The sequence below is a fragment of the Leucoraja erinacea genome, chromosome 1, assembly GCF_028641065.1.
Source record: "Leucoraja erinacea ecotype New England chromosome 1, Leri_hhj_1, whole genome shotgun sequence".
Classification (NCBI taxonomy): Eukaryota; Metazoa; Chordata; class Chondrichthyes; order Rajiformes; family Rajidae; genus Leucoraja; species Leucoraja erinaceus.
In genome coordinates, this window is record NC_073377.1 from 162,121,587 (window position 1) to 162,146,967 (window position 25,381).

The 25,381-nt window shown below is 42.3% G+C and overlaps 1 non-coding gene across 1 annotated transcript; it reads right to left on the minus strand.

Moving 5' to 3' along the window:
- Positions 1 to 1,596: 1,596 nt before the first annotated feature.
- Positions 1,597 to 1,667, minus strand: trnag-gcc (transfer RNA glycine (anticodon GCC)). Its single transcript has one exon. It is a non-coding gene; the product is annotated as a tRNA-Gly (tRNA).
- Between the last annotated feature and the right edge of the window lie 23,714 nt (positions 1,668 to 25,381).

The following is a 25,381-nucleotide window of genomic DNA, read 5'->3' on the forward strand; positions in this document are numbered from 1 at the left end:
CCCGGAGAGAGGAAAGCTGACATGCACCAAGGGACTCTTGTCACTTTCCCCATGTGGTGAAAAAAAAATTCATCCTGAAATGTTAACCTTGTTTTTATCTCCATAAATGTTGTTTGACCTACTGAGTACTTCCAGATTTTTCTGTTTGTATTTCAATTTCCAACATTTATTGAATGTTGAAATAAAACTAGCGAGCAATAAAGGTGACGTTAATGGTGAAGCCTCTATATAATTATAGTAAAATACCATTACTTTCGTACTCAAATCCCCCGGTTAACACTGTATAAAATATATTAGAAAGCTAAGCTAAAGTCATATCAATTCACATAGTATCCGCAACAAGTTGGATGAATTAAAGGTGCGAATAATGATGAATGGATGATATAAATTGCTCTCATTGCTAGATTTAATTGCTATTACAGATATGTGGCTACCGAACGACCAAAGTTAGGAACTAAATATTCCAGTGCATTTAATATTACAGAAGGATAGACAAAAGGAACATACAAAGTTAGCAGGAAAAGGCCAATCAGCACTCTCAAGCTACCCCGCATTTTACAAGATCAAGGCTGATCTGATCTGAACCACAACTCCGTATTCCCATCTGTCTATGTTAACCCTTCACCCATTGCTTACGAAGAACCTTTTTACTTTAGCCTTCCGAATATTCAAAGACCATCCTTCCACCACTGTCTTCTGAGACGAGAGTTCCAAACTTCTAAACCCTCTGTGGGAAAAAACCCCACCCCATCTTCACCTTAAATGGGTGTCCCAATAGTTTTAAACAATGATCCCTTGATCGAGATTCAGAGGAACCAATCTCTCCACATCCATCATATTGTTTAAATTAAATCCCATCTCAATTTTCCAAACTCCAGTTGATTCAACATTGAGACATGAATGCTTGCTGACAATGAAGGTGAATGCTGATGGGTGGGAAGGGTGATTTCAAGCATCTGAAGATCTAGATAGCCCAGATTCTCTGCAACCGTTACCACATAAAGCTACTGACAGGCTATAGTTAAGATTGTGGATTTGCTGGGAAAGTTGTTACCTTGCAACGGACCAACAGCAAGAGTTTCGGAACATTTGTTGTAAGACACAAGTTTGAATCTTACCATGACAGTGGGCAATTTAAATTCAAGTAATTTGATTGGGAAATACAGGTAGTCATTGTGATCACTGCCAGGTTATTGTACAGTAAAATCCATGACATAGAGGAAATCCCTCATCCTTACTGGTCTACACGATGACAGACTCTTGTAGTGGACTCTGCTTCCTCAGTTCGGGCAAATTATGGAGATATAATATATGACAGTACAGGTCCACCAATGATTTTCCTCACCGCAGAGAATTCCAGACTCGCCACTCTCTGTGAGAAAAAATGTTTCCTCGTCTTCGTTCTAAATGGCTTACTCCTTATTCTTAAACTGTGGCCTCTGGTTCTGGACTCCCCAACATCGGGAACATGTGTCCTGCCTCCAGCGTGTCCAAACCCTTAACAATCTTATATATTTCAATAAGATCCACCCTCATCCTTCTAAACTCCAGAGTGTACAAGCCCAGCTGCTCCATTCTCTCAGCCTAAAAAAGGTTTGCATTGGCCGGGAATCGAACCCGGGCTTCCCGCGTGGCAGGCGAGAATTCTACCACTGAACCACCAATGCAGCTAGTATATCACATTATACATAATGTAGAAACATAGAACTGTTGCATTTTAAGCTTCAACCTTTGCTAATCTGTTTGCTAATTAGCACAAATCCCACACTCAGAACCCGCAGCTTCTTTTCATCTCCATCTTTTATTTCCTTAAAAATATGACCAGGCTTCTTATCATCCTTCCTCTTATCTCCTCCCGTGGCTGTTTGATCAAGCTCTTAAAATAACATTATGGTCTTTTATTATATGAAATCATTCTAGAAGTACATATGTTGCTTATCAATACACATATTAGAAAAAAGTGATTTTTAATAACTACAGTAATGGCTTTTTGATATATCATGTTTTTATTGAATCATAGCAACTCACAAAACTCACGCCAGCCGCCTGTAGGGCAATATACTTAGTCCCACCCTACCTTCACACTTTTTAGAGAATTCAGTAAATTATTTTATTTCGTGCCAATTCATTTTCCTTTTAAAAGGCCTCATTGAGTGTATTTCTACTTCACCTAGAAGCAGTGAGTTCCAGATCTATTCTCTGCATAAATAATGCACTTCTCCAGTGTTATTTGCCCTTCTCTATAATCATGCATCTCCAGGTCCTCAAAACATCCATTCATGATATGAGACCTTGGTGACTAGTCAGTCGTGATTGTTGGGTTTTTTTTACTCGGAAAATTTATTTTAATTTCAAGGAAGTGTATAGTACCCAGAGACATTTCATTGATATTCCCATTCAGTGTTATACTGAAGTGGATCAGATGGATTTCTTCGCATTCTTTTCTCGTTGATAAAGTACCTTGCATCTTTTGCAACAGGGGTGAAATCAATATCTCCTTGGACAGGGAAAGATGGGTACTTATAAATGCACCACCTAATATGTGGTTTGGGATTTAGCGTCCCAATACATTCTTCCATTACATAGTTATTTATATAAATTCAAACTGTGCAGTGAGCTTTACCAACATTGTTTTTAATAATGTAAATGTGTGGCCTCGTGTTTCAAACAATGAATATGTAGCCCATTGGAATGTAATACGTGTAACTAGTGTTTATGGTATACAATTTAAATACATTGCCCATTCATGCATCAGGAATCATATGATAAAACAGAAGATTGCTTAATACATTGTTCATTCTTCTTGTCTCTTTCAATTCATTGGATAAAAAATGGCCCTAAGTTTCAAACAATACATGACTGGAGATGTATTCTGGACGAGAACATTAAATGCATGCATGGTGAAAAATATCCTGCCAGAATCATGTTGTGCGATTAATACCACTGGTTTCAACTAAGATTGTCAAATAATTTGCAGACTAAATGCATTTGTAACTTCATGAACATTTTGCAAATGTTAATGTGAGTTCATGTGAGCTGCATTTGTATACAAATATGAAAGTATTAGATAGCAGAAGGACAATATATGGGAACCAGAATAAATGGCAGGCATGATTAAAATCAGTAGTCCAGAACTTGGCAATATATTGTTCACCCCTTTGCTCACAAACATGCTAATATGCCAATATGATGTTTAGGAAGAGTGCACATATCTAGGTTAAAGTGCATCATTAAATAGGCATGTCAGAAACACTGAAACGCAAATCATTATATTAAATTTCGATTCTGACCTTTTTGCAGACCTGCTTTTAGTTTTCGAGTGTTTGATGCCGGTAGCCTCAAATCTCACTGTACCAATTGGTGCGTGTGACAATAAATGTAACTTGAACTTGAACTTGTAATGACGCAGAACCTTGTGTAACAGATAGGAAAACCATTTCATCAAAACGATTTAAAGGGACCAAGTATAACATACAGATAGTGAATGCTTTACAAATCTCCGGACAATGTTCGGGGAGCTTATTTTCTTATATTAATCTTCCCCGGGAATAATACGTGAGGAGATTTTTCTTTACCAAAGTATCTGTCACCAAATTATGATATTTATAGGGCCTAGAGAGACTGTGAGGGAAAAAGAATTGAGTACTGTAAAATATAAATACAAACAGATAAAACAATGAAGTAGGTTGGAAATAATAAATTGAAAGGTCTGTGATTCTGTGGTGCATGGCTCGATGATTCTACACAAAGGGATGAGTAAGGAGGCTTGGTGATTAGGAAACAATCAGCACCAACTTTATTTTGGAGTAAATTCATAAACATTGTTCATGGCAAGGGTAAGAGCAGGAAGTGATGATTAATGGTTGGTGGAGACTGGTTTGGCCTCCTTCCAATAGTAGAGAGGGTTGTGTCGGTCCTGGTGGAGATTGAGATGTAAAGAGCATCCATGGTGAAAATAAGATGTTGTCAAGGAAAGTGTTTGAAATGGAGGAGGGATTGAGAACAGTCAGAGAAGCTTAATAAAAAAAGAATGAAAAAATGAGCAAACATTTAAAAAAAATGAATGGAATTAGTTGACATTTTTCAAAAGTGTATTTCTCGAGAAAGGAGAAACACGTGAGGGAGAATTTGCAATTTAACAATATTATGCACACTATTGATGCCTTTAACCCATTTTATAATACATATTGCAGTTGAATATTAAAGGTTGTATATTACTTTGGCTAAAATGTGAGTGGAAGTGGTTTTATACTTTTCATATAATGTTAACTAAGATCAATGGATAACCATTTTATTTGTTGTAGTAGCCCCAGAGCTATAGTATGTCTTATGGTACCACAAGGATATAAAAAAAGATGTGTTCTAATTTAATATTCCCTGCAGGGAGGTCCATCATCAATGCAGAAAGTGATTTAATCTTTTCTTGTATTTAAATGAGATGCCATTTCCCCTTGCCCATGGCATTTCAGCAGTATCTAGGGAGGAATTAAAATTCACAGCTATAGGCAGGTACAAAAACAATATTTTAATAATTGTCATAGTAATCAATAATATGCTGTCAAATAATGACAAGGATAATAGTACAGTTTTTTTGAACGCTCAAAGGCCAAATTTAGATATGGACAAGGGCAAATGTGCAATTAGAACGGAATAGGAAGCATCGGAACAGCTCATTTGTTCATAATGTCCGTGCAGAACATGATGCCAAGTTAATCTAATCTCCTCTGCCTACATGTGATACATATTACTCCATTCCCTGCACATCCATGCACCTATCGAAAAGCCTGTTAAATGCACTGTGTTATCAGCTTCCATCATCACCAGGTGGTTCCAGAAACCCACCACTCGCTATGCAAATTAGTTCGGCAGCAGGAGGCCTAAGCAGGGTTGTTTTTGTCTTCGGAATTCAGGATTAGTGCTGGCACACAATATTTACTGTATACATTGACAATTCAGATATGAATACAGGAGATATGATTAGCTAGTTTGTGGCTGAAAAGAAAACCAGAAGTGTTGTTGATTGTGACAAAGATAGTCATAGAGCACTAGATGATATTCATCAATTTATAAGATCGACTGAGCAATAGCAAGTGGAATTTAATCCTGATAAGTGCAAAGTGATGTATTTTTGGAGAACTATTTTAGATAGGATGAACATAATGAATAGCAGAGCCTTAGGGATTTGAGAGACTACACATCCGAGGCCTTCTCAAGGGGCAGCACAGGTAGATAAAATGGTGAAGGTACATTTGATTTTTACATTCATTGGCAGGGGCATGGAATATAAGAGTAGGTAAAGGTCACAGCTGTAGGAAGTACCGGAAGAATGTGATTGCATGGAAAGGATGCGGAGAATCACTACGATAAAAAGACACAAAGTGCTGGGGTAACTCACAGGGCCAGGCAGCATCTCAGGGGAACATGGATAGGTGACATTTCTGGTCGGAGCCCTTCTTAAGACTCAATATGGGTGCGGTGGTGGCGTCGGGGGGGAGAAAGTTGGATGAAAGAGGATGAGTAGGATAAAGCCTGGTGGGAAATACAGTTGATACAGGTGAATGGGAAGCAGTGGGAGGGTTGATAGGTGGATGGTTGGACAAATGGCAGAAATGAAAAGACACAAGGTGTAAAATAAGAGGATCGAAGAGTTGCAAATTACAAAGCAAGAGGAAGGAATGTACAGTGCATTTGTATTCAGACCCCTTCACTTTTTCCACGTTTTGTTACGTTACAGCCTTATTTTAAAATGGATTAAATTCATTTTGTTATCATCAATCTACACACAATACCCCAGAATGAAGAAGCGAAAACAGGTGTTTAGAAATCTTTGCAAAGTAATTAAAAAGAAATAACTGAAATATTACATTTACATAAGTATTCAGACCTTTTGCTACGACACTCAAAATTAAGCTTAGGTTCATCCTGTTTCCATTGATTATCCTTGAGATGTTTCTACAACTTGATTGGAGTCCACCAGTGGTAAATTAAATTGATTGTTCATGATTTGGAAAGGCACACACTTGTCTATAAAAGGTCCCATAGTTGATAGTGCATGTTGGAGCAAAAACCAAGCCATGAAGACAAAGGAATTGTCTGTAGACCTCCGAGACAGGATTGTGTCGAGTCACAGATCGGGGAAAGGGTATAAAACAATTTCTGCAGCAATGCAGGTCCCGAAGAGCACAGTGGCCTCCGTCATTCTTAAATGGAAGAATTAAAAGAACTTTGGAACCACCAGGACTCTTCATAGAACTGGCCGCCCGGCCAAACTGAGCAATCGGGGGAGAAGGGCCTTGGTCAGGGAGGTGACCAAGAACCCGATGATCACTCTGACAGAGCTCCAGAGTTCTTCCGGAAGGACAACTATATCTGCAGCACTCCACCAATCAGGCCTTTATGGTAGAGTGGCCAGACGGAAGCCACTCCTCAGTAAAGGCACACGATAGCCCGCTTGGAGTTTGCCAAAAGCGTGGTTTTCTCTGGTGGTCTGGTTTGATGAAACCAAGATTGAGGTCTTTGGCCTGAATGCCTGGCGTCACGTCTGGAGGAAACCAGGCACCGCTAATCACCTGGCCAACACCATACCTACGGTGATGCATGATGGTGACAGCATCATGCTGTGGGGATGTTTTTCAGCGGCAGGAATTGGGAGACTAGTCAGGATTGAGGGAAAGAACAAAGTACTGAGAGATCCTTGATGAAAACCTGCTCCAGGGCGTTCTGGACCTTAGATTGGGGCGGAGGTTCACCTTCCAACAGGACAACGGTCCTAAGCACACAGCCAAGACAACGCAGGAGTGACTTTGTGACAAGCCTGTGAATGTCCTCGAGTGGCCCAGCCAGAGCCCGGACTTGAACCCGATCGAATATCTCTGGATGGGACCTGAAAATAGCTGTGCATCGATGATCCCCATCCAACCTGACAGAGCTTGAGAGGATCTGCAGTGAAGAATGGGAGAAATTACCCAAATACAGGTGTGCCAAGCTTGTAGTGTTATACCCAAGAAGGCTTGAGGCTGTAATCACTGCCAAAGGTGCCTCAACAAAGTACTAAGTAAAGGGTCTGAATACTTATGTATATGTGATATTTCAGTTATTTATTTTTAATTACTTTGCAAACATTTCTAAACACCTGTTTTTTATTATGGGGTATTGTATGTAGATTGATGATAAAAAAAAAAAAGAATTTAATCCATTTTAGAATAAGGCTGCAATGTAACAAAATGTTGAAAAAGTGAAGGGGTCTGAATACTTTCTGAATGCACTGTAGGTGGGATGGGAGAAATAGGTGCACAGGAGAGAGAGTGGGGGGGGGGGGGAAGAAGGGGCGGGGGGGGGGGGGGGGGGGGGGTTGTAGGAAGGGAAGGGAGTTGAGTTCTAGATTCACAATGATGATACCTTGGATGTTGTCTGTGGAATTCTCTGCCTCAGAGGGCGGTGGAGGCAGGTTCTCGGGATGCTTTCAAGAGAGAGGGCTCTTAAAAATAGCGGAGTCAGGGGATATGGGGAGAAGGCAGGAACGGGGTACTGATTGGGGATGATCAGCCATGATCACATTGAATGGTGGTGCTGGCTCGAAGGGCCAAATGGCCTACTCCTGCTCCTATTGTCTATTGGATGGAGGTTTTCCAGTTATGAGGTACTAGATAAGCTCATTTTGTTTTCCTTTGAGTAGAGGAGGCTGCTGGAGGTATATAAAATTATATTGTAGATAATACTTTTAAAGGGGATCTGAAAGCTACTTTTTTAATTCAGAAGGTAATTGCAATCTGAAAAGCACTGCCTGAGTGGGTGGTGGAAACACACTGTCATGACATTTGAGACGTATCCAGATAAGCACTTGAATTGCCAACACATCAACTGACTACATACCAAATGTTGGCATCAGTAGGATTTTAAAGATCTGCAGAGACATTGTTGGCTGAAGGGCTAGTTTCTGTGCTAAGACTCTATTGCCAGAAAAAAATTAGCACTGGAGTTGAGTTGACATTGGAGGAGCCTGGCTTGGAGATACTTAATTTTTTTGCATATTTAATTAATCTCAGAATAGCTGATACTTTTATTAACTTTTTTTTGTGTCCCAGATGCCCAGTTTCCTTTGCTAAACTGATGTAAACTTGTAGTGTTACTAAAGCAAAAACAAACTGCTAGTAAAATTCAATGCATCAGGTGGCATCTGTGGAGGGAAATGGTCAGACAATGTTCTGGGTCGGGACACTTCAGATATTCCAGCATTTCAGCTGATTGTAGTCTCATGGGTCTCCATTGCACTTTTACTAATTTGCTACACAACTCAATGTCAAGAATAGATGGGTAAAACCAACTAAAAGTGGGCACCATCTGTCGCCCTGCTCTTCCGAATTTCTGGTCATTTTTTATCAAAGACTCTGACTCACTCGGTTGTTAAATACTTCAAGAATGTTATTGTGTATTATTATATGTGAATGAGGAAGATTAGATTTGAAAAACAAAGGTCTAGGTCTTTCCCATAAACTATATAATTACTTGTAATAAAAAATAATAAAGGAACTGCAGATGCTGGTTTATACCAAAGATAGACACAAAATGCTCGTGTAACTCAGCGGGTCAGGCAGCATCTTTGGTATTTGAAATCTGGGTTGAGTCTGAACTGGGAAGTCTGGAACAAGAGATGGAAGCCACAATTATATAATCATTTACCTTGTTATCCTGCCATTTATAAAGATAAAATGGCAAGATCAGGCCACAGAGATGATTACACACATATGCTGGCATTGAACATATTACTGACATTGACAATTGATCTACTCTCTTCTGACGAGGTCAGATGAGATGGACAGATTTCGATTGAAAAACAAAACGTGCTAATGCTGAACATACAAGATAACAGAGAGAAACATGCTGCTTATTGTCTACAAGCATGACTCGCTCTGATTGTATGCATTTCAGACGATTTAGTATACAAACCAAGTACAATTCTGAAGAAGAATATCAGTAGTTTAGATTTGGACAGCTTCATTAAAGCCCATTATTGAATCTCAAACACACTCACTGGTTTGACGACCAATCTCTTACTTCTCTCACTTGTTATTTCTCCATTCTTCCCAAAAAGCTAGGCTGTACTCAAATTCAATCTAGTACAAAGGCAATTATGCATCTACAATTCTGTGAGTAAAACCAATAGTAGAGTGGGGAGAAAGATACAAATTGAACAAGTAATTATGTAAATGATAATTCATCATAAAGCTAGGATACCTACTACGGATCTCTCCCCAACCCCATTGAAAAAATAAATGATATGAAGGAATAAATAGATGTTTGGTGCATTACATTATGAAATAAATTGTGGTCCATTATTTTAGTTTTTAGTTTACAGTGCGGAAACAGGCCCTTCAGCCCACCGAGTCCACACTGCCCAGCAATCCGCACACTAACACTATCCTACACACACATGGGAGTAATCCAGCAAGAAACATAGAAACAACTGTAAAACATTAAAAAATCATAAAAAGGAACAAAAACCACAGCAAAAGTTAATAGAATACCTTAAATAGTGAGACGGTCAAAATTATATTTGGGAATAAGGTTAAGGCAGGGAAATTAAACAAGTATTTTATGCTTGTCTTCATCGAAGACACAAAAACCCACCGAAAATAGTCCCAACTAATGGAGCTCTTGGTACATAACAAGATTAGGCAGAATCAGCATAGATTTATGAAAGATAAATAATGTTTGACAATCTATTAGTATTTTTTGAGCTTGTAACAAGCAGAGTAGATTAGGACAAAACAGCTGATGTGGTATTTGTATTTTAAGAAAGCTTTCGGTAAGTGCTACACTAGAGATTTTTTGTAACAAAATTGGAATGCATGGTATTGTGAGCACTGGCTCACCCCAAGGCTGTGTCCTAATGGCCAGTTCTCACGGTGCGACCTGATGCAAGATGTCACCAGAGTGAAGTGGTCGTGGTCCAGCAAGAGTTCCGCACGATATAGCGGGAGGTAGATAAAGAGTTCCCACGGTACTCTGCAATTCTGTCATTTTTGCGAGTGACTTGTCCGTCTCCCGATCTTTCCCGTTAATCGTGAATGAACATCGTGGACTGTAGTGTAGTTAATCATGTGGCACAAATGATGTTACTTTGTTGTCACACACTATATTGGTTTTTTTCACCCGAGCTCTTTAATGAGCTGAAGAATAATCTGTGTTTTTTTAGACAAATGTTGTTTGGTGTGATGCACCTTCTCTCAATATGTGCAAGAAGTTGTCTTTTTATTTTGTCAAATATGAATAAAGACTGTGTCTCACATTGACCGTGATGATTGTGTTATTTTATGATCTACTGAGAGGTGAAACTTTCAGTCTGAAGAAGGCTCTCGACCCGAAACGCCACCCGTTCCTTCTCTCCAGAGATGCTGCCTGTCCCGCTGAGTTCCTCCAAGCAACTGGTGTCTATCTTCAAAGGACTGACCACCGGGCTGGTTGTCGGGGCTGGCGTGTTGCGTTTCACAGACCGAACTTGGGACGGGACTGGAGCTGGGAGGGAAGGGTGGGGGAGTCGAGGGAGAGACAGATGGGGGTGTCTTCATTTAGTGGCGGTGGGTGTCTGTCACTGAAACAGGCAGGTGAGATTTCACATTCACCTTGTGTGTGCCTCTCTCTCTCTCTCCCACCCTCCCTCTCACACAGGCATGAATGGATGAACTCCGCGGGCCAGGCAGCATCTACGGAGGGAAATGGACAGGCGACCCATTCTTCAGGCTGCCTTATGTCTCTCTCCCCCCCCTCCCCCCAACTCCTACCCACACACACGAATGCTGGAGAAAATCAGCGGGTACAGCGGGGCCGAAACGTTGTCTATTTCCTTCGTTCCATAGATGCTGCTGCACCTGCTGAGTTCATCTGAGTGTAGAGAGATAAGGCAGCCTGAGGAAAGGCTCGCCTGTCAATTTCCCTCCGTAGATGCTGCCTGGATCGGGGAGTTCCTCCAGTTAGAAACTGCTTTCAGACTAAAAGAGACACAAACTGCTGGAGTACAATAGCTCAGCAAGTGAGAGTACAATAGCTCAGCAACACTCAAAAATGAAAAAGAAAAAAAATGTGATTATTTCACCTCCCTTCAACTATTTTGTGTTTCAACATGAGAGGGATTATAACATTAGAGACATTCCTCTTGTAGTGATGTGTTAATGAAGAGTTGCAGACATCAATCTGATAGTAAAAAATATATTTATTTAACCTCACCTTATGTCCCTTCTGTCAAGCTTCCGGATTTGCCGTTTGCAGGAGTTCCCACGGTACTCGTAAGAGTCATTACGGATATCGCACGGATATCGCACTGGCATCTGCACTCATACAATGTTGCAACGCTGCTCAAGACACTCTTGGAGAAATTCAAAAATGTTTGAATTTTCTCCCGACCTTACCAAGTCACACGACTGCCTGCCGTCAGCGCCACGGAGGTCCTCGGCGGCGGCAGCGTCGCAGCGCTGGGATACCAGCGGGGAGCGGGCAATACCTTACCGGGTCACCGTGCGGTAAGCTCCGGAGCGCTGTGGCCGCCTACTCCCAACATTCGCGGAGCTGGGACTGCGGGCGTCCGGCCGCGGGCGGTGCTGGATTTGGAGCGCCTCGCAGCCAGGGGTAGAGTTGCCGGGGTCGGAGCTCCAACCGGCGCCGCCCGCGGCCGGACGGATCCCCCAGCTCCGCGATGTTGGGAGTCGCCGACCAGGTAGGGGACTAAGAATTAAAGTTTCCCCCTTCACCACATAAAATCCCTCCAAACTAACTGACTAACATTTATGCAATGATTTACAATGATTCCCCGGTCTCTGGGGAGGAGGCAGCCGCTCCAGACTTTTCAAACCGCCCGCGCTACCTACCTAATCTACGCTAAAAATCTTCCATTCGGAAATCCGAAAATGTCCGAAATCCGACAAGTGTCTGGTCCCAAGGCTTTCGAATAAAAGGTTGTGCACCTGTATATCAACAAGTTCGCTGATGACACAACAGTGGTGGGTCTCATCAGCGACAATAATGAGTTGGCGTACAGGATGGAGGTGGAGCTGCTCACAGGATGGTGCAGATCCCACAACCTCACTCTTAATGTGGAAAAAACTAAGGAGATGGTGGTCGACTTCAGGTGGGAAAACAACACCATACACCGCTGTATATTGATGGAGTTGCTGTGGAGAGGGTCAGCAGTGTGAAGTTCCTAGGACTCCACCTGTCGGATGACCTGACTATGACCAACACCACAGCAGTGGTCAAAAGAGCCCAACAGCGACTTCACCCTCTCCGGAGACTACGGAAAGCAGGTCTCCCCACTGCCCATCTAAGAACCTTCTATAGGGGCACAATTGAAAGCATAATAACCTACGGCATCACTTCCTGGTTCGGGAGCTGCAAGGCTTACGACCAATATCAACTAAACAGGATAGTGAAGACCGCCAGCAGGATTATTGGTGCCCCACTCCCTTTCCTGCTGGAGATATACAAGAAGAGGAGCATCAGTAGAGCCATCTCCATCATCCATGACCCCTACCACCCATCACATCACATCTTTTCCATTCTGCCATCTGGGAAGAGGTACAGGAGCATCAGCTGCAAAACCAGCAGGATGCTCCTCAGCTTCTTCCCACAGGCAATAAGACCGATTAACGGACTTTGTCCCCTCCCAAAATATCGCTCATCCACACATCCAACCGCGCCCATACTTTGACAGGCACCTGTCAAAGTAAAGCCACTGTGAAGCCACTGTCGATCAGAATGACTGTTTTTATTATATTGTTAATTTTTAGGCCTACTTTTCTTTTTAAAAATGGTAAGTTTAATTTGTTTTTAAAGCTCTATGTATTATCTTTTTTGTTTTTATTTTTACACTGAATGGAAACCGATTGAGCAATGTTTTTTTGTTTCCTCTGTGTATGCGAGTACTCAGTGAAATGATATTAAAGAAATACTGATACTGATACTGTGGGATGTGGAATGGAACATAAATTAATGTTTTGGAATAAATGGGTAATTTCCAGATATTATGTGGGAAAATATGAAGTCCATCATTTAGATAGACAAAATGGCAGACTTTTTTTTCCCCAACAGTAACAGATGTTGATTTTTATCTTTTTATAAAAATAACTGGAATAAATATGCAGATTCAGCAAGCAATTGAGAAGGCAAATCATATTATGGTATTTATTGCCAGAGCACTTAAGTGCTAGATTAAAATATGGTCCTTGGTGAGACAGCATCTGGAATATTGTACACTGTGATGGCCCTGTCCCACTTTGGCGATTTTTCAGGCAACTGTCAGCGACAGGAATTTGCGCTGTAATTAAGACGGTGAAAACACTGTGTACGGGAAGAATCACGTAAGTCCTTTAAAAGAGGGGGTGGGGGTGGGAGAAGTGGAGACAAATGTTAAGAAGCCAGAGGTACACGGCTGAGAAGCTCGGCGAACATTTAACATTACCGGTCGGTTATTCTTGGTTCTGAAAACTGCTGCTTATGGGTTTTTCTCCCCCAATGAGCCAATTCACCGGTCAGCACCGGCTACAACCTACGAGAACCTTCGACCTCCTGGCAACCCACCTACGGCACGAGAATTCTCGCTACTCTCCATAGCGGCTCCATTCTGGTCGCCGCTAATTTTTCAACATGTTGACCATAATGAGAACACGACTAGTTCCCAGAATGCAGGAACTCCTCACGACCATGAAGGCAACTACCCCGGTAACCACCCGCAACCATGTGGTGATCGCATAGTCTCCTGCAGTCGACTAAAAACTTGTCTAAGTGGATCAGGCCCATTATGGTATCTCTATCTGATAAATGATATACTTGTGATAATAGGAGTCTCTTGAAGGTTAATGGATTGATTTTATGGGAAGGCTAACCTATGAGGGGAAATGAAGCACATTGGGTCCACATTCGAGTTTAGAAGAATGAGAGGCGATCTCATCAAAAGATGCAAAATTCTTATAAGGGATATTTCCATGGCTGGGGCGTCTAAAACCAAGCGACACAGTTGCAAAATCCACAGGAGAAGTTTTTTTTCATGCAGAGGATAGTTATTGTTTGTATTTCTCTCCACAGCAAGGCATTGGATGCTGAGTCACTGAATATGTTGTGGACAAAGTTGAACATTTCTAAATATTTAAAAAAACATGGAGTTACTGCAAGAAAGTGGCACTGAGGTATAAGATCATCCATAATCTTATTGAGTGATTGAATGGTCTAGTGTTTTAAATTATTTTGTGCTATGCATTTACAACTGTCTCCCTCACCATTACTACCCCACTGATGTTGTTCCCAAAACCCTGACGCCCTGACAGTGACTCATCTATATAATTAAAAGTCTCATCTTGAACACTTCCTATTAGCACTGCATATTGATTTTAGAAAATACGCTACCACTTACGGCTGTGATTTTGGCCATTTTACTCAGTCCCCCTCCGCTGTGCAGGACAAGAGGATTTTTCCAATCGATGAAAAATAAAAGACAATGTTTAAAAAATCTCTCCCCTGTCAATTACGCCATGAAGACCATTTTGTTCGCTCTCCTTCCACCACTGACTAACCATTCTCTCCTCTGAACAGAAATCAATTTAATTTCTTCTCCTACCCCGACACCAATCTCACAACAATCATCATTCCATTCCTTCTCTGTCCCAAGCTCCCTCCCCCCACAAATCATGCACCAGTTGTTCATTTTTGCCAAATACAACCATTAATGGCATACTGCAAAACCAGTAATGTACACATACATTTGGGTACAGAAGAAATTTGAGACAAAATGGTTTTAAAAGTAAAATATGTTTGATTGGTTATTGAATACAATACAATTTTGAGACAGGTGGAGGCAGGTTCATTGGTATCATTTTAAAATAAATTGGATAGGCATATGGATGAGAAGGGAATGGAGGGTTATGGTATGAGTGCAGGCAGGTGGGACTAAGGGAAAAAAAGTTGTTCGGCACGGACTTGTAGGGCCGAGATGGCCTGTTTCCGTGCTGTAATTGTTATATGGTTATAATTTTACCAGAAAATGGGATGCAAGCAGCCGCCTCCATGTGGTGCATCCCGGGCAATGCTGCGACAGGAACTGTACCACAGTGACTGACTGAAGTAGCCAATTCTGCAACCACCAACCGTCACTGACCGACCGGAAAGACGTGATATAGAAGATGGCCGGACACGAGGAAGAACCAGAAAATGGGAGCCCACAATTTTTTCTTCTACTTCTTCATATGGCTAATGCACTAATGCATGGTGGGACCCAGGCATCAGTAGCATCTAAGGTAGACAAAGGTGCTGGAGACACTCAGAGGGTGCAGCAGCATCTATGGAGCGGAGGAAATAGGCAACGTTTCGGACCGAAACCCTTCTTCAGACTAAAGAAGGGGTTCGGCCCGAAACGTTGCCTATTTCCTTCCCTCCATAGATGCTGTTGCACCCACTGAGTTTCTCCAGCAATGTTGTCTACCTTCGATTTTCCAGCATCTGCATTTCCTTCTTAAACACATCAGTAGCATCTAAGCATGCATGTACATGTGGCTGACAAATGACACATAACTCGAATTGGTCTTTGAACAGATTCCAAGACACGAGATCTAGGCAATCCCAGTTCTCTCACCTTAATTAAGATCCCAACACCCCCTCCCCCCTCATGGTTGCATTGATATCCTCCATCATGGCTCAGTCCCTTCTTCAAGGTGCTCATCTGCCAATTCTCAACCAGACCTCTTTATACCACAGCCATAATCCTTAAATTACGTGCCTGCAGTAAAAATGCCTGCACGTTACCCATTTTCCTTCATCTGCTCCTTCATTGTGAAACTTGAAGAATCATCGTTGAGTGCAATAATCCTCTAAGAAAAATGTTTGTGTTTTAAGTTTATTATTGTCACATGTACAGTGAAGAGCTTTGTTTTCCATGCTATCCAATGAAATGATAATAATATACATAATACAATGAAGTCAAACTCAAATACAATATGTAGAGTAAAGGGGAAGATACAGAGTTCAGAATATAGTCCAGAGCATTGTAGTGCACCAGTTCCATGGACAATGTCCAATATCCGCAATGGGCTCAGTGTGAATCAGACAGATTCCAAGCTTATGGGAAGACCATTCAACAGCCTGATAACTAATCAGAAACACTGATTCTATTGAGCACTAACATGACAATAGGTGCAGTAGGCCATTCGGCCCTTCGAGCCAGCACCGACATTCAATGTGATCATGGCTGATCATCCACATTCAGTACCCCATTCCTGCCTCCTCTCCATATCCCTAAGAGCTCTATCTAACTCTTTCTTGAAAGCATTCAGAGAACCAGCCTCCACCGCCCTCTGAGGCAGAAAATTCCACAGTCACAACTCTCTGTGTGAAAAGGTTTTTCATCATCTCTGTTCTAAATGGCTTACCACTTATTCTTAATCTATGGCCCCTGGTTCTGGACTCCCCCAACATTGGGAACATGTTTCCTGCCTCTAGCGTGTCCAAACCCTTAATAATCTTACATGTTTCAATAAGATCTTCTCTCATCCTTCTAAGTTCCAGAGTATACAAGCCCAGCCACTCCAATCTATCAACATATGACAGTCCTGCCATCTTGGGAATTAACCTTGTGAACCAATGCTGCACTCCCTCAATAGCAAGAATGTCCTTCCTCAAGTTTGGAGACCAAAACTGCACGCAATACTCCAGGTGTGACATGTTGGTCAATGATATGTTGCACTAGAAGAATAAAGCATTTTAGTCCTTCTGCCACTTGTTTGACTCGCCTTTCCAGAAGCCTGAGAATTTCCGAGTCCAAATATTTACCTTTAATTAAACCACATATGAAAATGTATGCACATGGTTGTTCACATCAGTTATCCGCTGCACAAGTAGTCTCCAACTTCTCATCAGCATGAGGCTTAGAGCTGACAAGTGGTCACAAATATTCCAGGTAAAATATCATGGGAGGAAACAAAGGATGATTTTGGAGAAGTGAAAATGGAGCTGTAACCTGATATTCTTTATTCTGAATTCAGTCTAGTTTTCAATCGCGAGTTAGAGAAAAGCATTGGATCATCAATAATATGCTTATGCAAACTTAATCCACAACAATGTATGTAGGTATTCAAATGAACTTGAGTCGCCTGGAACACATTCTTATTAAAAAAAATATAATCTTATTTATATAGCACATTTTTAGTCAACTTGCATTGACCCCAAAGTGCTTCACATAATTACATTACATTTACACACAGGCAAAGGTGGGTGAAGTGTCTTGCCCCAAGGACACAACGACAGTATGCACTCCAAGCGGGATTCGAACCGGCTACCTTCCGGTCACCAGCCGAACACTTAGCCCATTGTGCCATCTGTCGTCAATTAATGCCCATGTTTATCTGTACTTTTCTGTGTGGCCTTTTGTAATCAAACCAAGAAATACATAGTCATGAAGTATTCTAACAAATTTTCCTTTAGGCATTCTTAGCATGTGTATATGTGTGCAAAGTGTAAGAGTTGTGTTAATGTTGGCAGGATTGTGTTAAATTCTGAAACTTTTCCAAGCTTTCAGTGTGTAAGGTTAGCCTTTAAAAACCTTTGTCAGTGTGTAAACACTGAATTAAACATTGCCTCAGGTTCAATTCAGTGTGGACTGCCTCAATAAGCATGTTCCTGGTCTAGATGAATTATGTTGTATTCTAGAGTGCACTAGAAGAACCTAAAGACTGCGCTTAAGTGGGAGTTAATATTACACCAGGACTTCATTGACCAGATTAATTTTGAATTCAAGGTCTAGCTAGCATTCATTTTAATGGCTGAAGCTATTCTTCCTTAAGGTGTCCCTCCAACCATGAAACATGCTACCCAAAACAAGTGGAAGAAGTGGAATAAGTCTAAAGAAAGGGCACGACCTGAAGTATCACCCATCCTTCTTCTCCAGAGATGCTTCCCGACCCGCTGAGTAACTCCAGCACGTTGGGCCTAATTTAGGTATAAACCAGCATGTGCAGTTCCTTGTTTCTACAAGTGGAAGGAGCTTAATTATGGTTATGAGTGGAGAAAACATTATGTAATTTAACATTTCTAATATTTTAACAGTAAGCACTTCAGAACATTCATATAGCAGTCATTTTTAGTACAATCAACATCTTTGCATGTCAGCGTGATGGTACAGTAGTTGGTACTGCAGAGTTCCAGAACGTAGATTTGATCCTGAGCTTGTCTGCTATCTTTGTGGAGTTTGCATGCTTTCTCTGTGATCATGTAGATTTTCATACAGTACTTTGGTTTTCTCCGAATTCCAAGGATGAGAGGGTATCTTAACTGGGCAGTTAATTAATAATTTTTCCTTCACACATTCCTCGATACAATTCTGAGGATTTTTTGTGGTTCCAGCACCAGGCTTCAGTACATCCTACTGGTAATATTCCTGGACCCTAGTGGGGGCGGGGAGATTGTGGGGGGAGGAGGAGGGGTGTGTGGGTGGGGGAGGTTGTGGGGGGACGGTGTGTGGGGAGGGGGGGTGTGTGGACAGGTTGTGGGGGGGGGGGGTGTGTGTGTGTGCAGGGGTGTGTGTGTGTGGGGGGGGGGGGGGGGGGGGGAATGTGTGGGGGGGGGAATGTGTGGGGGGGGGGGTTGTGGGGTGGCCTTAGGGTGTGTGGGCGGGGGTTGTGGGGTGTGTGGACGGGGGCTGTGGGGGGTGTTGGTTGGGGGGGGGGGGGGGGGTGTGGACGGGGGAGAGGGCTGTGTGGGCGGGAGCTCAGAGAAAAGACAGGGAAGAGTCATAGAAACATAGAAAATAGGTGCAGGAAAATAGAGTGCACCACCATTCAATATGATCATGGCTGATCATCCAACTCAGTATCCCGTACCTGCCTTCTCACCATACCCACTGATCCCTTTAGCCACAAGGGCCACATCTAACTCCATCTTAAATATAGCCAATGAACTGGCCTCAACTACCTTCTGTGGCAGAGAATTCCAGAGATTCACCACTATCTGTGTAAAAAATGTTTTCCTCACCTCGGTCCTAAAAGATTTCCCCCTTATCCTTAAACTGTGACCCCTTGTTCGGGACTTCCCCAACATCGGGAACAATCTTCCTGCATCTAGCCTGTCCAACCCCTGAAGAATTTTGTAAGTTTCTATAAGATCCCCCCTCAATCTTCTAAATTCTAGCGAGTACAAGCAGAGTCTATCCAGTCTTTCTTCAGATGAAAGTCCTGACATCCCAGGAATCGGTCTGGTGAACTTTCTCTGTACTCCCTCTATGGCAAGAATGTCTTTCCTCAGATTAGGAGACCAAAACTGTACACAATACTCCAGGTGTGGTCTCCCAAGTCCCTGTACAACTGCAGTAGAACCTCCCTGCTCCTATACTCAAATCCTTTTGCTATGTATGCTAACATACCATTCGCTTTCTTCCCTGCCTGCTGCACCTGCATGCCTACTTTTAATGACTGGTGTACCATGACACCCAGGTCTCGTTGCATCTCCCCTTTTCGTAATCGGCCACCATTCAGATAATAGTCTATTTTCCTATTTTTGCCACCAAAATGGATAACCTCACATTTATCCACATTATATTGCATCTGCCATGCATTTGCCCACTTACCCAGCCTATCCAAGTCAGCTAGCATCCTCCTCACAGCTAACACTGCCCCCCAGCTTCGTGGCATCCGCAAACTTGGAGAGGTTGCATTCAATTCCCTCGTCCAAATCATTAATATATATTGTAAATAGCTGGGGTCCCAGAACTGAGCCTTGCGGTACCCCACTAGTCACTGCCTGCCATTGTGAAAATGACCCGTTTACTCCTACTCTTTGCTTCCTGTTTGCCAGCCAGTTCTCAATCCACATCAATACTGAACCTCCAATACCATGTGCTTTAAGTTTGTATACTAATCTCTTGTCGAAAGCCTTCTGAAAGTCCAGATATAACACATCCACTGGTTCTCTCTTATCCACTCTACTAGTTACATCCTCGAAAAATTCTATAAGATTTGTCAGACATGATTTACCTTTCATAAATCCATGCTGACTTCGTCCAATGATTTCACCACTTTCTAAATGTGCTGCTATCCCATCTTTAATAACTGATTCTAGCAGTTTCCCCACTACCGATGTTAGACTAACTGGTCTGTAATTCCCAGTTTTCTCTCTCCCTCCCTTTTTAAAAAGTGGGGTTACATTAGTTACCCTCCAATCCTCAGGAACTACTCCAGAATCTAAAGAGTTTTGAAAAATTATCACTAATGCATCCACTATTTCTGGGGCCACTTCCTTAAGTACTCTGGGATGTAGCCTATCTGGCCCTGGGGATTTATCGGTCTTTCACGGGGGAGAGAGGGATATCATGGGCGAGAGGGGGGTATCACGTGGAGGGGGGGCCCGGAGTCATCGAAGGGGACCGGAGCCATCGCGGGCGACCAGAGAGAAAGGGGCTGGAGCTGGCAGTGCGATGGGGACTCACCGCGGGCGCTGGTCGTTCTCCTCTGCTGGGATCAGAGTCTCAGCTTTCCATTTTGCGACATCTCCGACTCCGCGCCAGGCTGGGCCGCTTCCGGTCCCTCCGAAAATTGATCTGCGCATGTGCGATTTTAAAGATTTTTAAAGCTCGCTAACTTTTACAGCATGCCACCAATCGGAACAAAACTTGTTGCACTTGCAGCACAGGAGAACGGTGAGTGAGCTGGCGAAAAATCGTAGCACTATCGCGTACCATTTTTGCGCAAATAGAAAAAATGCGGAAACCGGAAGATAACAAGATCAGAGTTTTAGTTATGTTTTGATAGATTTCAGAGTTAACTGCTTTTTTGAAGAATTAGGTAGTACAATTATACCCAGTATGCCAGCGCTTTGAAAGCATATTAAAATGATGCGAAATGAATAGAACATATTGTAAAGGCATTATTCCATCCGTCCTTTCTCTTTCCACATATGTTCCAATTTTGACAAATTACCCCCTCTGTTTAATGGTTGTGGGTTGCATTTCTCAAGATAATTCAATAAACCTTGTAATTACAGTAGTTTTTCCACAGTCACCTGAAATTAATCAGATTTGTGCATTGACAGGAAGCGATATATATTTTTACAAATCTACAGCAAGGTTATCATCTGAGCAGGTAATAAATAAAGCAATGAAAATCATTTGCAACAATGAATTATGCCTTTTTTCCTCAATGATTAAACATCCCAGTTGTTATGGCCAACATTAATGAATGTTCTTCGAGTGCTACAGAACCAATCACCAACAAATCAGATTTCTTATTAATGTGTCAAAACAAATCGTTGATATAAACATTGCCTTAAATATAGCAAGTGCTATAAAAATAATTGCTCTAAATACTTAGTCAGTTCCAAATGTTCTCATCTACGAGCAAAACCTGGCAAATTCCAAGAGATGATCTATTGCGAGGACGTAATAATTTCACAGTAATGTAAACACTTCCATGGTGGATGTGATAGTCTTATTGTGATTTTATATATCTAAATACAAAAAAACATACAAAACGACATCTGCAGAGAGAGAAGCAGTTAAAGTTTTAGAATGGCATTCTTGGTATCCTGGTACGCACAGTACAATCTTGTATATGATTATACCATGAAGCTAACCAATGGCATTCTATGTAGGGTGTTGATGTTAGAGCACTGAATGAGCAGAAGTGTGATATGGTATTGACATTTGTTGATTGAAAGTAACTGAGCTCAACATGCGTCTGCAAATTATGCTGTACCAACTTGAATGTGATTCCATATCTAGGCTCACACCATCCATTCCCTTCATAGTTCCCCACGTTTTAGACACATTGCTGATGTATAAAAACCATGTGTTCCTCATTACACGTTCCACCATGACTGTGAAACCTAACAAGGTCGAAAGCCCGTATAGAGCATGGTAAACGTTTTTATAAAATCCCACCTCTGTTGCAGGCGACAAACCATCCACGGATATCTATTATAAACCAACAAACTCCCTTAGATACCTCAACAATACCTCCTTCTATCCTCTCCTCTCAGTTTCTCTGTGTCCACCACATCTGTACCTAAGATGAGGCTCTTAACTCATGGACATCCAAAATGTCCTTCTTCATGTGGCATCCCTTCTGTCATAGACTACATGCAATTCCTCCATTTCCCATAGCTCAATGTTATGACTAGAGCCAAGATTTTGACATAAATGCCATGTGCCTTTTCATGCCTTTTTTTGACGATTTCACCAGGGTAATGCCTTTTTCATGATCGAGTGCCTAAATCAGCCTTTTTTTTTGCCATTTTGGGAAAAGGTCGTGCTATTTTCTCTAGTTGTGCCGTGATTACAATGATGTTTTCTATGTTAACACGTTAATATTAATGTTATTATTAACGTGTAAACATAGTATAACTTGCAAGAAAACTTCCCCCACCGGTGTGAAACCGGGGGCGCCACCATTCATTCGTTCGTGCCGCTGGATCAATCTTCTCCAAGATCTATTTAAGAAAGAACTGCAGATGCTGGAAAAATCGAACGTAGACAAAAAATGCTGGAGAAACTCAGCGGGTGAGGCATCATCTATGGATAGAACGAATAGGTGACGTTTCGGGTCAAGACCCTTCTTCAGACTGATGTGGGGGCGGGAAAAAGAAAGGAAGAGGCGGAGACAGTAGGACTAGAAGGAGTGCTGGAAAGGGGAGGGGGAGGAGGGAGAAGAAAAGGGATATCTAAAATTAGAGGTCAATGTTGACTACCCAAAGCTAGCCAATGTTGACTACCTTATACTAGAGGTGTAGACTACCCAAGCTTGGCTCCTCACTGCTGGCTCGTTGCAAATCTCAAATTCCAAGGCATTCATTGAAGCTGGAATTCCACTGTGGAAATCGGAAAACAAATCTCTGAGGTTTTTTAGAGAAATACACAGAGGAACCTATACCAAACGATTTAGATAGAGCTCTAGGGGCTAGTGGAATCAAAGGATATGGGGAGAAGGCAGGCACGGGTTATTGATTGGGGACAATCAGCCATGATCACAATGAATGGTGGTGCTGGCTCGAAGGGCCAAATGGCTACCTCCTGCACCTATTTTCTATGTTTCTATCATTACGGAAAAATTATGTTGACAGCAACTTCAACATTGTTGTGCAGAAAATTAGAGATGAAGTTGCATGCAACAATATATGGATCTCAACAGACGAGACAACCGTTGCTGTGGGGAGTTATGTTGCCAATGTGGTCATCGGTACACTGGAGGCAGGTCAACCATCAAAGGAGTTGACATCGGAAGTATTGGACAAGTCAAACAGCTCAACTATTGCTTAGTTGTTTACATCTTCACTTGGTGTACTTTGGCCAGAAGGTATAAAACACAAGAATGTTCTTCTGTTTGTGACAAAGTTTTATTCCCCAAAATGTTGCATTTGACATGCTTAGCTCAACGACTTCATAGAATTGTCACGCACATACGTAGCTTGTTTCCAAATGTCGATCGCCTAGTTTCCAATGCCAGGAAAATCCTCCGTAAAGCACCGTCACGTGTGCAGTTGTTCAAGGAAATGGCACCCGAGATTCCGCTACCTCCTCAGCCTGTTTTGACAAGGTGAGGTACATAGCTCTCTGCTGTACGCTACTATGCTGCAAATTTTGAAAAGATAAAATAAATCGTCAACTGTTTTGAAGAAGAAGAATCTGTTACAGTCAGGATCGTCAGTGACATCATGCAGAAAAAGTCCCTCCACTGCGATCTTGTGTTTATTGCTTCCAATTTTGCAAACTTCCCACAAGCTATCACTTCCCTTGAGAAACATGGCAAAACATTAGTGAATAACTAGGTTTTCAACAAAGTAACTGAAGATACTCGTAAAGTTCCTGGCGATGTAGGTAACTACATACAAGGAAAATGTGAGAGTAATTTTAGCTAACAAAGATCTTGAAGAAATAGAAAACATAGCTACAGTTCTCAAAGGTAATTGTAATGCACAAGATATCAACATGAATATAGAGTCTGTAGCTTGTTTCAGGTATGAACCAGTGACCTCAGCTGAGGTTGAAAGAAGTTTTTCACAACTGAAGCATATTCTGTCTGACAGACCAGATAATTTGGAAAAAAATGCTAGTAATTATGTGCAACCAGACAACTTTGGTCATTTAATGTAATATATCTTTATATCATCATTTTTAACCATATTTTGGTGGTGGAAATAAATGCATTTTAATGCTTTTTTTGTCAATAAATGCCTTTTTTGTAATTTTATTATGCCTTTTTGCCTGCCTATTTCAGAGTTTTTTAGTGCCTAAACATCCTGGCACTAGTTATGACCATTGATGTTTTTTTTGTCTGCTACTCTTCTGTCCTCTATTGGATTGTATCTACTGTCAATCCTACTGAATTAACTATGTTCAATAGACAAGTCACTTTGTCCCATCAGTTGGTATCCCTACCCCCCATACATCTCCCTTGATTAGGACCTTTCCCAGGGACATGGTATGATGCATTTCTTATTCTCTAATGTCCTTTTCCCTTGCTGCCCATCCTTCTATGGCAAAATGTTGTTTTAAATTCAGTTAGTGTGGTGAGCACAGTTTTCTGCATATCTTTCTCTATTGGACCTCTTTCAACCTTTGCTTGGATTATAGTTTGCAGACTTTGGACAGACAGGGCATAAATTAACACTCCACTCCACTGCGAGTTCAGTGCCAAATATGTAGTGATGCGTAGGATCTGCTTTCCTCCCATAAGACTCTTCCCAACAAGCTGCAGGTCTAAAACATCGTCAGTATGCATGTCAGTATTAATACTATGTTCAAGTACTATAGTACTATGACCTTGACTCAGCCACAGAACACTAGGCAGAGCTCTAGGCAGAATATTTCTGTGGTGTATAAAAGCCCCAAATATTGTTTTCCAATGTCAGTTTTAGTTGCTGCTGGGCCGCCCCCTTCCCGGTGTCTTGTCCCTGTCCGGAGGTGTCCGGTGGCCCTGGGCTAGCAGGGCTGCCCCGGACTTGTAGCCGCTCGGCTCTGCCTATCCCGCCGGGTTGGCCGGCAGCCCTCCACCTCCACCCCCCTCCCCTCAGTCCGACACCGAGATCCTGCTGAAGATGGGCAGCCGCCGGTCCTGCTCAAAGACAGGCGACTAGGATCCGCTGCTGCTGGAGTCTGGGCTCCTGCCGGCCATGGGCAGGCCAGGCGCCCACTGGAGCTGCTAGTGCTGTTGATGGTGCTGGCGGCAGCAGCAACCTCCTCCCCCTCCCTTGCCCAGCCCTAAGTCCAGAGTCTGGGCCAGCCTCCAACTCCAGGTCGGCCCAGTCGAGCACCCCGCCTGTGAAGGCCGAGCCCAGGCTGGTGCTCTGGCACAGGCGAGGCTGGGGCCCGCGCTTCTCCTAGGGGTTGTGGATGAAGTGGCAGCGGGTACCGTAGGGTCAGAAG